At 38.3% G+C, this 15,740-nt stretch overlaps 1 long non-coding RNA gene across 1 annotated transcript in view; it reads left to right on the top strand.

Moving 5' to 3' along the window:
* LOC123838872 (uncharacterized) overlaps nt 1–15,521 on the top strand; it is a 202,939-nt gene extending 187,418 nt beyond the window's left edge. The window contains exon 4 of the long non-coding RNA XR_010409848.1: nt 15,083–15,521. This is a non-coding gene — a long non-coding RNA (uncharacterized LOC123838872). The remainder of the gene's footprint in view (nt 1–15,082) is intronic.
* Nucleotides 15,522–15,740: the final 219 nt, after the last annotated feature.

The following is a 15,740-nucleotide window of genomic DNA, read 5'->3' as shown; positions in this document are numbered from 1 at the left end:
CCATTGCCATGGCAAAAAACCTTAGTAATTGTATCTTTGTACTTGTGTTTTGTAAGTGAAATTCAATGGGACCATGGAGCATGAGAGAGCCACAGAACAAGTGTTCACTGCTGTTTCTTGGCACTCTATTTGCATATAATGTTCATGAAATCCTGTGAGCACAGGATTCTGGTGGATCCACAATGCACTGGAGTTTAGAGAGACTCAAAGCAAGTATCAGGTGAGCAAGTGGTGTCTGTGACAGAGTGAATGGGGCTTCCAGCAGCCCAGAGAAGCCATATTTTCCATTTGAATGCTTTGCATGCAACTTGCTTTGAAGGCAATGGCATTCTAAGAACCAACAGTGAGTAAGGAATCTTATCATGCCCTTTATTACTCATGTTACTTCCCTGTTAGTCAACCACTTACATGGAAAAAGATGACAGAAAGAAAAAGAAAGTTTGGACAACTCACTGTTCCTTTCCTTCTCAGCCTTCTGTACTAACCAGCAATTCAAGATAAAGAATGTTTCTATATTAAGAAGTGAAGTAAAATTATTTGAACTAGTTTTGTGCAGTTTTTACACTGTTCTGGTAAGAACGAAATGTGTGCATGTATGAGATACAAAATATGAATTGTGTAATTTCAGGGATTCCTCATAAGAGTGAAATGCCCTTATATTTGCATTTGAAAGTGTTATTGCACAATATAAGGGTGAACAGTAAAATCTATGCTAATAATATATAATTTTAATTTTTCTTTACTTACAACATTAAATAGCAAATTATAAAAATACCATGACAAGTTAAAAGACTTTGTGAAAGAATGGAAATAGCTTTATATTTTACTACCTTTAATGAAAAATTTTCCTGTTTTTTTTTTTTATTTTATTATGTTATGTTAGTCACCATACAATACATTTCCTGTTTTTTGAACAAAGGATCCCACATTCCATTTTGCATATTTTGCAGAGCCTGAAAATGAGGTAGCCATAGTGGCCCTGGCTTGCTCTGCTATTTACCTGTTCCACAATGATTCCTAAATGACTTGTTTCTCCAAACTTCAGTTTCCTCTACTATAAAATGGGGATCTCAGTAGTATATTTCTTATGAGATTGCTAGAAGGTTAAAATGACAAGAGGCTTGAAAAATATTTAGCATAATAATTAACAAAGTTGTATCACATCCACTGACGTAAGCCATCAACTGAAAAGAGATGCTATCTCATTGCTAAGTCCTTGGGATTGTCTATTTCCAGTTTTGCAGTCATTGATGTCAGTCAATGACATCCTGTACTTGATTGGACTGGAGGGGAATTTCCTTCTACCCATGAGCATCTTTGTCTTCCTCAAGATGCCACTCCCAGCTCTTCCAGGGACATCTTGCCTGCCTCTCTTACCCTCAGATAGTTCTGCCTCTTACACTTTCCAAATTATGGCAAGAAAAAAATGCAAAATAAATAACGAAAAGGTTTAATGACAGTCTCTTCTGCTACAATGCGTTAATTGCCTTCTTAAGAAATCCAATATTACCAAAAATCATGTTCTCAAAACCACCATTACTCTGGGAAAATGCAAGTTATTGACAAAGGAAGTGTAGGTTAAGAAGGGTAATTTTTTTCCCCCTGGAGAAATGTAAAATGAATGAATGAATGAATGGATGGATGAATAAATAAATAAATAAATAAGTTGATTTTAATAGTTTTAAGTTATTTTGTTATGGCTGAAGTAAGCAAAATATAGCAACTTGATTACAAGTGACCAAAATAAATTTAAATACCTCTGAGAAAAATTTTCAAGAGGGAAACAATGTTCCAAACTAGCAAGTGTCTGGGTAAATTTTAGACCAGTTCCCAGTTATCAATGTCAAACAAAAATGCAAGCTGCCAAGTGAATAGCCAGATACTCAGACAAAGCAGCTGTAGATTCCTATAATGTCTTTGAAAAGTTTTTTTCCCCCTAATGTATGCCCATGTGCTATACTAGTCACCAATTACAGAAGCATTTTAACCAGTAGTAGAGGGCATGAAGCGAGGGTCATGGAATGAGGTTATGTAACTGTGAGTAGCAATAAAAATGACTGAAATACAAAGGGATAATCTCTAAGGAGTTGAGTGTAAAAACTAAAAATTAGCATCCTCATATTTATGTTGCTTGTAAAATGGATGTGATACAGCTTTAAAGGAGATATATTCACAGGAGCAAAATATGGTTCAAGCTAAGGGGAGAAGGTGGTACTCATCAGCCAGATTAGGAGGAATGGTAAGATCCAAGGACAGAGAGATTCTGACTTCAAGAAGAAGAGAGCTGAACAGGAAGAGAAGGAGGAACTGAGAAGCTGAGAAGCAGACACATATGGCAGGCCGAATGCAGTGGATCTGGAGTGCAGAGACTGGGGGTGAAGTCAAAGGGAGAAAGGGGCAGGAAAAGAGACAATTAAATATCTCAGTTTAGACACATGTTCCTGAGGATAGAGCCAGGACACTGGTAGAATGTCCAAGTGATGTGGCCATGATCTTCAGCTCAAAGAATGCTAGAGTGGGAGGGACCCTAGAACTCATCTAATTTAAACCATTCATTACCAGGAGAGTACAAAAGAGGGCCACGACTTACCCAAAGTTATGGAACTGGATGTTTCAGCTTTAATTCAATGCTTTTTCTGCTACATCACAAAGCCAGTTATAGATCTGATGGGAATATTTAGGACCTATCTCAGAAGGTATCTTTCTTCTCTAGAAATAGAAGGTAGAAAGGCAATCAGTTCCACTTGGAAATAGCAAGTGTGGTGAAAGAACTAGTCTTAAATCCCTGCCCAAATTAATATCCTCCAGTACTTACCAAGTTCAAGGAATGTGCTAGGCATTAGGCAGAAGCCACAGGCTCACAGATTGTTTCACTGCTAGGCTGTAAGCCCATCAGGGTCAGGGACCAAATTTCTTTTACCTTTCCATCTCCAACATCTTGGCAATAGTCATCTCTTAATAAGTATTTGTATCTTTCAACCAGCAATGACTTTATCCCTAGGTTTCCTTGTATCCCTATTCCTCTAATATTACATAAAGATTCACTGAGATCAGAGAAGTCAAGAGAAAAATCTACAGTCACAGAGTGAATTAAGAGCAGAACTCAAGTCTGTCTTTCCCTTTGTCCTCACCATTGCTTTTGCTACTTTTTCAAGAGGTCTAGGACACAGATAAGGGCTGAAACAAAAATGAATCATAATATGGTGGTTGAATAATCTGAAAGGCATAGTCTAGATGAAAGATCTATAAACTGGTAAATGAAAACCCAGTAAGAATTTCTTTAGAGTCTAAGGCTGGGACTGTTCATAACAATCTTGGTATTTACAGCATCCAACACAGGGCTTGGCAGATAGCCCCACATTGCTACTAAGGGAAGCAGCTCCAATTTTAAAGTAATAAACAGTATATCCTATAGTTAAACTGCTCCCAACTTCTGTTGAGTGCCAGCTTAGTGCTTCACACTTGAATTAAGTTGACAGAAGCCTTCAGAACAATATTGTGTGAGACAAACACAATGGTTGTAGTGTGTGGCCTGAAATTCTTTTCCTATGGGAAAGCCAGTTTCAATGATGATTTGAAGGTCAAATGAGGTCAACATCAAAACAACACAGCATGTACTGGACTGTAGGCAGTTAGCAAGGGGAAAGAACAAGTGTTTTGGATCACTAGACATTGGGCAAAAGTCATGCTCCTTGATAGTGTTATCCAAATATGGCAGCAGTAAGTGAAATTCAATAATCAGACTATGAAAGAACACAATTTGAGCTATGGGTAGAGGACAGAGAGGGAGAGCCATAATCTAGGGACTCTGGAGGGTTTCTCAATTCTTTAAATAATCTCAAAGAAGGGATACCCCACAGACTTTCCAGGACCATCGTTCCAGGTTATTATACCACAGTGCTAATGGTATGATTAATGACATTTTACCAGAATAAGACAGCAATTCATAAGGGTTGGATTTTGTTTTTTAATTACTAGGGAAAAAACAAACTATAGTTATTTTTTGACCAGCAGAGCAGTCTTTACAGAAAAGGGGATAAAGCAATGTTGATGAAGAGCAAACACAATTGTCTTGGTGAAGGAACATCAGATCAGAATGTAATTCCCTTGTTCATGTTTTTCTTAGAAAGCATTTCCATTCTGCCTGGTTCTGGGAACAAAGCCAAAGCCTGCTTTAGAGGAACAGAGATTTCCAGGAAGTTGGGTGGGTGAGGGTGGCTGGGTGTGTGGGACCCTGAGGAAGCTTTGTTGTGGGGGACAGTTCTGGCATCTATGTGCAAGCCTGGGAAGGATGAGGTGCCCAGTCTGCCTCTTATTCTGTAACTGACAGGGACTCTGAGAAATGTTTAAGGGCCAAGGAGGGTTAAGATTGAACCAGAAGACAGAGCCTGGACACCTCCCATTCCCTTGCCTCAAGTAATTAACAAACCACAAAATCAGGGTGGGAAGGGAGGCAGGCAGTGAAGCTGAGGTGGAGATGGGCACCATTCCCTGCTCTTTCTGCTGGTTACACCTACCAATGTCATGCTAGAGATGGGTTTCACAACAGCATCAGTTTTGTCCTCCAAAGCCTGTCTTAGAAGCAGCCTCTAGAGATCAAGAGCCACCTGCTCTCCACATCACTCCATTTCATCTATGTTTCCACCATGGTGAATGATAACAGAGCAGAGGTCCAGGATCCAGAAAGGAAATGAGGATATAGACTAAGGCTTCAGAACACAGAATTGAACAAGATATTTTGTTCTGTATTTCATCTACCTGCCTCATTCACAGGATCTTCACAATACAGAAAACTTGGGCTTCCATCCTGGTTCTTACACTAAAGGGCTGAGTGACTGTGGATTTGTCATGCAACTTTGGTCTCCTTACTAAGAAATGCACCATGTGTGTAGAATGGAGATATGGTATTTTTCTGGCAAGCCCCGAGAGCTGATGTAAAAATCAAATGAGATCATATACAAGGAAGCCTTGGTGAGCTGTTAAGTACTGGAACCCATAGAAGGGATTACCATTAGTTAATAAACTGCTCTCAGAGATCCCCCTGCCCGAGAGATGGATGTTTCCTCCATGAATCTCAAATGTGTATTCTTACCCTAATCCCAAGTCACTAGGAAACTGGCTTCAAAGACCTAACCAAATCTTTGGCACCAGCCAGCATACCAAACCTCTCTTGCTGCTACTGCTTTCATTTGCCATGTAGCTTCTGAAGTGAGAAACTAAATCTCAGGTTCCAGTAATAATGAAATAGGGGGCTCAAAAGCCTCACATCCTCACCTTGAGGTGGACAGAGAAGGAAGAAACATCAGTGTGTGGTGAGAGAGGGTGCCAGTGCAGAGGGAAGGTGGGCGCTGAGCAACAGGAGGGAGCACATTGCTTTGATGGTAGCAGGAGCTGAAAGGATGACGCCTTCTGGGAGGCATTGTTTTCATGGATGATCTGAGACAAAACAAGAGCCTAGAGGAGGAAATTAAAGAGGGAGACCGTGGGAAACTGGCAAGGAGAAATTTGTAAAGGAGGGAGAACACAGAATGTGCTAAATGCCTGCTATGAAGCTATGCCACCCACTTCCACATACATCTATCATTTCATGTCCTCCAGCCCACCTCCCACCTCACTTGCTCCTAATGTGTGACATCACTGGATAGCAGACATCTCCGGGTGGGAATATTCTAGTAACACAAACTCTTTAGGAATCTAGACAGTACCCACCCACTGACTGCTGGAATTAAAAGACTGGGTTGGGAGGAGAACTGGTGGAGAGAAAGGCAGAGAGGAACTTGAGGTTATGCTGATGGTAGAGGCATATCTAGCTTTATTTTTTTTTATATTTTTTTATTTATTCATTTGACAGGGAGAGAGAGAGAGAGAGCGCACAAGCAAGGGGAGCGGCAGGCAAAGGAAGAGGGAGAAGCAGGCTCCCCGCTGAGCAGGGAACCCAATGTGGGGCTCGATCCCAGGACCCCAGGATCAGGACCTGAGCTGAAGGCAGATGCTTAACAGACTGAGCCACCCAGTCGCCCCCATATCTGGCTTTATTAGGGAAAATTCCCAAACAGCAAGTCAGACTCCTTCACAATCAAAGCACAGTTGAAGTTCAGTGAGCCTTCCTTTTTTCCCTCCCCAGCTGTTGCCTCTACTGAGCATCTGCCAGCCCTGGGCTCAACCTCTAGACTTCCATCACCATTATTAAAAGCTGAGATACATTTGTATTCCAATCCCAGTTCCTCCACTCATGAGCTGTGTGGCCCTGCTTTGTCAGGTCCAACTCAGCTCAGCTCTTCTATCAGGGTTAATAATCCCTGTTAGGTATTTGGAAAAACTGAGATATGTATGGAAGTCTTGAACCCAATGCCTAGTTCCATAACTGGAGTGCTTACTATTACTTTATTATTAATCATCCTTCTGTTGCCTCCTAGCTCTCTCTAATTTCTCGAGGACAAGCATACTCACTATGTGCCAGGCTTTTGTACAAGCCACTGAGACTGTAAAGATAAAACAGAAGATCCCTGACCTCAAAGAGCAAACAATCCAATGTCAACAAATAATGAGAACTTCAGATCACAAGGAGACATACTGGCCATGGTCCTGCATTTGACAGAGAGTCACATGGATGGAGGGGTCAGCCTGTTAGGGGCTCCAGAGAACTCTATTGGGGGGTGGCGAAGGGTGTCAGGGTAAATTCCCCTGAGTGGAACTGTGTCACCCTTCATCAGGTTCCTGCAAAGGAGCCCCTGTCGTGACTTGTTCTGGGCCTACGGCCTTCAAACTCTGTTCCAGCCTGATTAAACTAGGGCTTTGAGGAGACGTTTCAGAGCCATTCGGCAGAGGGGAGCAGAAAGAGCTAGACCTCTTTTTGGGCCTCATCAGAGCAGTTTTGATTGTATCTGTTTTATAAATTGCTAATCTGAGTTAGGTTTGAAGAAAAGGTCAAGCTGATAAACATGTTAAGAAACCCTCAGGCTAAATGATTTCTGAGATCCTTTCCAAAGATGGGGTGCTAACATTCTCTCCAGGCTGTCCAAGTGCAGAGGTGCCTGGGGGCTGGCACATGTTGGTTTCCTGTTCATCCATTCTCAGGGCCTGAAGTCTTTGTGAACAGCAGTGGTTCTCTGTCCAGGGTTCTTTCATTCCACCGTTTTGTTCACAACATATTTCCTAGCACCTCCTTATCATTCCAATCCTTCCCCACTTCCCCCATCAACACAGCTCATTCTCACCAATTCAGAAATCAGAGAAGAGGTCAATTGATCCAAAGAGAGGTTTAATCTGTTGAGAATTACTAGAAAAGCAAGTTTTCTGTTTGCGGAAGGACCCAGTGAAAACATAACAATAGGTCAGACAACTGTTGACTTAATTTGAACTCTATTTCATCGGCCAAAGTCTTGACCTTCAGGTCAAAAGTCAGGCTGTCAGAAATATGCAAAAACAAGCTCTCCAGGGAAATAGGAGGCTAACTGTCCAACTAAGGAGGCTCTCTGAAGCTCCAGAGAGGCTGGAAGGGGACTCTCAGGCTGACAACAAGGCCTGGTATGAATTTTCTCATTACGTGGGGACTGCTCTTAGATTGAGTTGAGTTCTTTTTTTTTTTTTTTTAAGATTTTATTTGTTTATTTGAGAGAGAATGAGATAGAGAGCATGAGAGGGGGGAGGGTCAGAGGGAGAAGCAGACTCCCCGCCAAGCAGGGAGCCCGATGCGGGACTCGATCCCGGGACTCCAGGATCATGACCTAGCCGAAGGCAGTCGCTTAACCAACTGAGCCACCCAGGTGCCCCAGATTGAGTTGAGTTCTACATTCCAGTACAACTTGGAGGTGAACAGTAATTCAAGGTCATTGTTGACTGCTTTATCACTTTATGATAAAGAGTAAAGTCCTTGTTTAAAAAAGAAAGGAGAGAAAAAGAAAAGAGAGGGAAGGAAGGGAGAGAGGGAAAGAGGGAGGGAGGGAAAATGGAAGTAAGGAAGAAGAATCTTTGGAAAATAAAAATCACATTCAGTAAGTGAATTCCAATGTGCTTCTTAAGAATAATAGTCTGTGGTACAATCAAGTATCTTAAGTTTTAAGATTCTAAATATTTTTTAATGGGGTTATAAACTTGAAACAGAACATAAAGCTGTCAAGACCTATTTTCTACCTGATGTTAAGAGCAGCCAACCAGGCAATTCAGCCACTGTATACAAACATTCAGTATACACTTTATATATAAACATCTTCAGGTTCCTAGTAGTTCCATCCCAAATCAGCTGACTGTGTCATGTGTCACATGGTAAAGGAAATGCCCATCTTTCTGTGAAGGTAGCAGCAGTATCCATGTGAAATAATTATACTGCAAACCTTTGCGATTTTGATAATCTTTCTTGTTAAGCAAATGTCAAAATCTAATTTTATACATTAACTCATCCATGTCTTTGAGTAAAATGGGCTGAAATTAAAATTTTGTGATGCTCCACATGTTTATAAGTAAGGATCTTAATACAAGTTTTAAAGTTTCATTCTTCTGTTTGGAAATTTATCTCATATGCACCATGGATATTTTGTCCATAATTCCAGGAACTCTGTCTGGATAGAAAGCTGTTTTGCCTAGGACAGCTCATCTGCTCCAAAGGGTGGGGAAGAGTACATGGCACTGTGTAAATCAGCTGGCATGGAGCACTGTTTTATGCACACAGAAGGAAGTTAGGTGAAGATCCATCAGAGCATCCCTTTTACTCTTGAGTTATCTACTGCCTTAGTCCTATGCAAACCTTCAGAGAGAAGCCGTCTCAAATATAATTGTCGTGTGCATTGCTAGAGCAGTATTTTAGTGAACTTCTCCAGCATTTATTAAAGTATGTGTTCTCAGCACCATAAAGTGTCAGGTGAGTGGTTCAAGACTTCATTTCTTACAGCCAAGAATGTATGCTGAAGACCACTGGGGTGTCTTGCATATCAAAATATCCTGTGTTGAAGTTTTAGGCAGATAATATTCACACCCTTCTCTTTCAGAGTTCTGAACTAGTCGAGACTTAGACCCAAGAATTGACTAGAGATCATGGGATTAAATGCTTGCAGAATTAAACTTTGAATATGAAGTCAAACAGGCTGCCTTATATTTGCCCTTGTGATGACCTTGGGACCCAAGGCCATAGAAATCTGTGTTGCACAGCTGATGTTTATTCAGTCAGCCACAAGGAAAATGGAAACTTCCCCATGAAACAGGAAGTCTTGGGGGGATGGAAGTGTATGGATGGTAAGCTCTGGTGTGTTTCTGACATTTAACTTGCTGACTTGCAAATCGGCAGGAACATGGATCAATGAATTGTGGTCTTCCTCTCTTTCATCAATCATATAAATCTCCTCCTCGCCTCAGGGAGAAGTCAGCTGGGTCTAGAAGGAGGTTCAGGGGAGTTCTCAGTAGTGATTTTGTCAGGATAGAACTTACTCTTCTTTCAGCCAACAGAGTGTGAGGAGAGGGAAACACTCTGTGTTTATGCCCTTGTCACAGACAACATCAAGATAGGGGGAAATGGGGAACAGGGACAGCATGGATTTTGGACCCTGGCTGCCTTTGTAAGCCTTGCTTCTGTCACTGGTTGGGTGACTTTGGAAAGCTTCTTTTAGCCTCTTTAAGCTTCAGTTTCTTAAAAAGTAAAATGAGGATAATGAGTATTTTTTTCATATTGTTATTGTGAAGGCTTAAGGAAATAAAAATTAAAGACCTTGCCACAATGCATGGGCAGCAAGGAATGCTAAAAATATACGGATTCACTATTGTTAGTTATTTGAGCCCATTGAGCAGGGACTTCTTTTCTTAATTTTCCTTCCATGCTTGAATTTCCTTCCTCATACCCATGCTTCTATGCTCCAGTGATGGCACAAGAATAAAAGAAGTCAAATCTGTTGAAATGGGATGATGCAAGCAAAGATGAGCAACTGTCTGCCATAAACTCAATTTTCTAAAACTTGAGTGCCTATTTTGTGTAGAGGAAATTGGGAGAGTCACATAATCTTATGTGCCTAGCGAATGCCCCTTTACCTGTGATGGGCCCACATTAGTCTATATAACTGAGGAAGACACTCATTTCAAAGGAAAGCTTTGCTGGTGTATTACTCTTATCTGAGGCTGTCCCTACTGGTAAGTCAGAGCTAGACCAAAAAAAGTTAGTTAAACTCATTTCCTTTGTAAGCCACTTCCTTCAGTGACCCTCTGGTAGTCAGACCATGGGGCTGGTTTGAAATGGTGGAACTGAGCTGAAGAGGAAGACCAGAGTTCCCTGGGTTTATCTGAAGGAGAGATAGAACTTTAATGAGTTGTGACTATAAGAATAATAACTAGGGTAGTTGATATCCAACATTTTAGTAGATTTCCAAATTGTGTATGCTAGATTGGTTTTGTTCAAAGAATTAGCTCTAGTATTCAATTTTATTGGATTTGCATGTTGGTTTTCCAGTTCATTGATTTCTGTACTTGCTATATAACATGCTTCCTGTTTTTGCTTTATTTTTTCAAATAATTAAGGTAAATATTTGATCCAGTTATTTTTATTCTGTCTTGCTAATAAAAGAAGTTAAGAAAATGAATTTGTTCTCTCAGTAGGGCTTTGGCTATGTCCCATATATTTAGTAATATATGTTTTGTCATAGTTTAGTAGTTCATTAATGCCATTATTTTCTAATGAATACTAATTGCAATTTTGATCTTACATCCAATATTCATACAGAAGAGGGTTTCTTTTTAATTATAGTAGTTGTTTGCTTTATACATTTTTTTAAATTTTATTTTTTAACCAACTGAGCCACCCAGGTGCCCCTAAATTTTATTTTTTAAAAGAATTATTTATTTGATAGAGAGAGAAAGAGCAAGTGAGAGCAAAAGCAGGAGGGAGGGTCAGAGGGAGAGGGAAAAGCAGACTACTCGCTGAGCAGGGAGCCCAATGTGGGGCTCAGTCCCAGGACCCCAGGATCATGGACTGAACCAAAATCAGACACTTAATTGCCTGAGCCATCCAGGGTCCCCTACATTTTTGAAATTTTAATGTCATTATTAATTGATGGATGAACTATGCATTAGCAAGAAAATGTTGCTATTATTAAGATTTTCTTTCTGGTAAAGTATATTATCAGGGGGCACCTGGGTGGCTCAGTCGTTAAGCGTCTGGCTTCAGCTCAGGTCATGATCCCAGGGTGCTGGGATCGAGCCCCGCATCGGGCTCCCTGCTCGGCGGGAAGCCTGCTTCTCCCTCTCCCACTCCCCCTGCTTGTGTTCCCTCTCTCGCTGTGTCTCTCTGTCAAATAAATAAATAAAATCTTTAAAAAAAAAAAAAAAAAAAAAAAGTATATTATCAGTATTTGAGTGTATAGTATGGACAAATGAAAAAGAAGTGTGAGATATGTTTATCAAATTTAAATATATATATAAATAACAGATATATCACATATATATCCATATATACACATATATATCAGATACACATATATATGTACACAGGGTCATGTACATATGTATTAATATATCATTAATTTTATTGTTTACATGCTCACTGAATTTATTTTTGATCTACTTCATCAGTGGCAAACTGAGTGTGTTAGAGTCTCTCATAATAACCGTGTGTTCATTTCCCTTACCTTTTTCCCTGAAATTGTATTTCTAGCTATTTTTTGTTTTTATTTTGGCTTTTATAGTTTGCTGTGAAATTTTCAGTCTATAAAGATACCATTATCATGGATTATATCATTTATCAACATATTTTTCAAATCATGTTAATGTTTTTGCCTTTAATTTTACATTTTGTTTGAAATTTATATTGGGACCTCTGCTTTTGATTTTTGTTCTTTCTTTGCCTGATAAATATACTGTATGTGCATTTTTCATGCTATCTTTAAGGCATTTCTCTTAAAAACAACATACCATATTTTGTATTATAATAAAAATTATATTATAATTTATATATAAATAATATATAATATACAAATAATATAATATATATAATATATATAATATAACATATAATATAATAATATAAATATATAATATATAAGTATATTATATTATATAAATATAAATATACAAATAAAAATATATAATATAAATTTATAATATAATATATTTATATATTATAATATATAAATATAAATATATATAAATTTATAATAATTAAAATCAAAATTTATATATATGATATATTTATATATTTATAAAAATTTATATATATAATTTATATATAATATAAAATATATATTATAAATAATGTATATATAAATATATATAAATTTATAATAATTAAAATGTATATATAAATATATAATATATATATAAATTTATAATAATTAAAATCAAATTTGATTTTGATTTTAAACTGGGGAATTCACAGTGGATATATCTCGTCTCCCTCATCCCACCCTGCTGTATGGATGTGGGATGGTGCAGTGACTGGAAATAAGTCTGTGGGTCAAATAAGCCTGGGTTGAACTCTTGAATCTGCCTCTTACATCTGGGACACCTTGGGAAAGTGGTTTATCCTCCGCCAGTCCCTGTTGACTCATCTGTGACATTGAAACAATAATATTACTAAGGTTACTAAATAATATTACTAAGGTTGCTAAAAATAGTCAATAGAAAAGAACTTATCAAACTCAACACCCAAAGAATAATCCAATCAAGAAAGGGGCAGAAGACATGAAAGACATGTTTCCAAAGAAGACATCCAAATGGCAAGAGAAATATATTGATAAATATAAATATTATGCCATTCTATACATAGATCCCATTATTTTAAGTTTTGTATTTGTCATTCCTTTTATTCCTTATTTTCTATCTTTTGATAGGTGGACTAGGTTTGTTTGCTTTTATCTTCACTAAATGATCTAAAAGGCAAACATTTGTTTTTAATTGACAAGTGTCCATCTTTATATTTTCTAAAGGCATTATTTGAATCTTTTTTCTGTGATTATCACAACAAAAAATCACTTCCCCTTATGTAATACATAGAGTTTAAATGTCTTTACTTCCCACCTTCCTTTGACTCCCTGATCTTTATTAATATAACCTGTGGTTTCCATTGATATTCTTTGTTTGTTTTTAAATTTTATTTTATTATCTTATGTTAGTCACCATACAATACATCATTAGTTTTTGATGTAGTGATCCATGATTCATTGTTTTCTATACACCCAGTGCTCCATGCAGTACGTGCCCTCCTTTATACCCATCACCAAGTTAACCCATCCTCCCACTCCCCTCCCCTCTAAAACCCTCAGTTTGTTTCTCAGGTCCATAGTCTCTCATGGTTCATCTCTCCCTCCGATTTCCCCCCCTTCTTTTTTCCCTTCCTTCTCCTAATGTCCTCCATGCTATTCCTTATGTTCCACAAATAAGTGAAACCATATGATAATTGACTTTCTCTGCTTGACTTATTTCACTTAGCATAATCTCTTCCAGTCTCATCCATGTTGATGTAAAAGTTGGGTATTCATCCTTTCTGATGACTGAGTAATATTCCATTGTATATATGGACCACATCTTCTTTATCCATTCATCTGTTGAAGGGCATCTTGGCTCTTTCCACAGTTTGGCTATTGTGGACATTGCTGCTATGAATATTGGGGTGCATATGGCCCTTCTTTTCACTACATCTGTGTCTTTGGGGTAAATACCCAAGACTGCAATTGCTGGGTCATAGGGTAGCTCTATTTTTAATTTGCTGAGGCACCTCCACACTGTTTTCCAAAGTGGCTGTACCAACTTGCATTCCCACCAACAGTGTAAGAGGGTTCCACTTTCTCCACAACCTCTCCAACATTTGTTGTTTCTTGCCTTGTCAATTTTTGCCATTCTAACTGGTGTAAGGTGGTATCTCAGTGTGGTTTTGATTTGAATTTCCCTGATGGCTAATGATGATGAACATTTTTACATGTGTCTGTTAGCCATTTGTATGTCTTCTTTGGAGACGTGTCTGTTCATGTCTTCTGCCCATTTTTTGACTTGATTATTTGTTTTGTGGGCGTTGAGTTTGAGAAGTTCTTTATAGATCTTGGATACCAGCCCTTTATCTGTAGTGTCATTTGCAAATATCTTCTCCCATTCTGTGGGTTGCCTCTTAGTTTTGTTGACTGTTTCCTTTGCTGTGCAGAAGCTTTTTATCTTGATGAAGTCCCAAAAGTTCATTTTTGCTTTTGTTTCACTAGCCTTTGGAGATGTATCTCAAAAAAAGTTGCTGTGGCCGATGTCAAAGAGGTTACTGCCTATGTTCTCCTCTAGGATTTTAATGGATTCCTGTCTCACATTGAGGTCTTTCATCCATTTTGTGTTTATCTTTGTGTATGGTGTAAGAGAATGGTCGAGTTTCATTCTTCTGCATGTTGCTGTCCAATTTTCCCAGCACCATTTATTGAAGAGACTGTCTTTTTTCCATTGCATATTTTTTCCTGCTTTGTCAAAGATTATTTGACCATAGAGTTGAGGGTCCATATCTGGGCTCTCTATTCTGTTCCATTTGTCTATATGTCTGTTTTTGTGCCAGTACCATGCTGTCTTGGTGATCACTGCTTTGTAATATAGCTTGAAATCAGGCAACGTGATGCCCCCAGCTTTGTTTTTCTTTTTCAACATTTCAACATGGTGATTAGGGGTCTTTTATGATTCCATACAAATTTTAGGATTGTTTGTTTCAGCACTTTGAAAAATGTCATTAGAATTTTGATCAGGATGGCTTTGAAGGTATAGATTGCTCTGGGTGGCATAGACATTTTACAATGTTTATTATTCCAATCCATGAGCATGGAATGTTTTCCCATCTTTTTGTTTCCTCTTCAATTTCTTTCATGAGTGTTTTGTAGTTCCTAGAATATAGATCCTTTACCTCTTTGGTTAAGTTTATTCTGAGGTATCTTATGGTTTTTGGTTCCATTTCCATTAATAATTCCTTTATAGTAAGTTGGTATTTGTCTAATGTATATTTTCTTCATAAAACATTTGCTTTGTTTTATAACCATATTTTTAATTACTTAGAGACTACTCTGTGTGTAACAGGTTTAATGCCAACCATCAGTCCGAATATACCATTATGTCCCAGTTTTTCACTTTATCTTTTTCACTTATTTTTCAGTTTCCTGGAGTATATCATCAAGAAAAATCTTCAAGGTGAAAATGTAAAGTACATCTATTTTTTTAATCCTTGATATATCTGCTTTTACACCAAAGACAAGTGACCAAGTATAGTGTCCTTACACCACAACCTTTTGTCCAAAACTCTGAGGACCTTGCCCTAGTTGGGTCTGGCTTTGAAGTACTGAAGATTATTCTGCAGCAGACATAAGTTCTGGCCCTGTGTTTTGTTTTGTTTGTTTATGAGTGTGGGTCAGATGCCTCCCTGCCCTCTTCTGTCACACCAAGATGGAAGTGAGGGGTGGGAACCCACTAGAAGGACTAAGGTTGTTGCTGTTTTTGTTCTTTTATCATCCTAGCAAAAGTTGGTTTTGATATAGAATCTCAGTTAAAATTTTACTTTTTAACTACATCAAAACTAATGATGTAATGTATGGTGATTAACATAACAATAAAAAATTTAAAAAAGTTTACTTTTTATAACTCACTGTATTTCACCTGGGTTTATATGGAGATATTCAGAGTTGCTAGAGAGACCACATAGACACAGCTTTAGGGGAGAATGTGGAATCTTTTCCTGCAGCTGGAAGAAGGATCACAGGAGGAATGTAGGAGTCAGCCCCATGCAGAGGAAACTGAAGCCCCATGAAGAAGTTCCA

This window comes from Mirounga angustirostris, unplaced genomic scaffold (genome assembly GCF_029215605.1).
Source record: "Mirounga angustirostris isolate CCGP_5_RB_7025 unplaced genomic scaffold, mMirAng1.0.hap1 SCAF_3, whole genome shotgun sequence".
In the NCBI taxonomy this organism is placed as follows: Eukaryota; Metazoa; Chordata; class Mammalia; order Carnivora; family Phocidae; genus Mirounga; species Mirounga angustirostris.
This window is presented reverse-complemented; position numbering and strand designations above follow the sequence as displayed.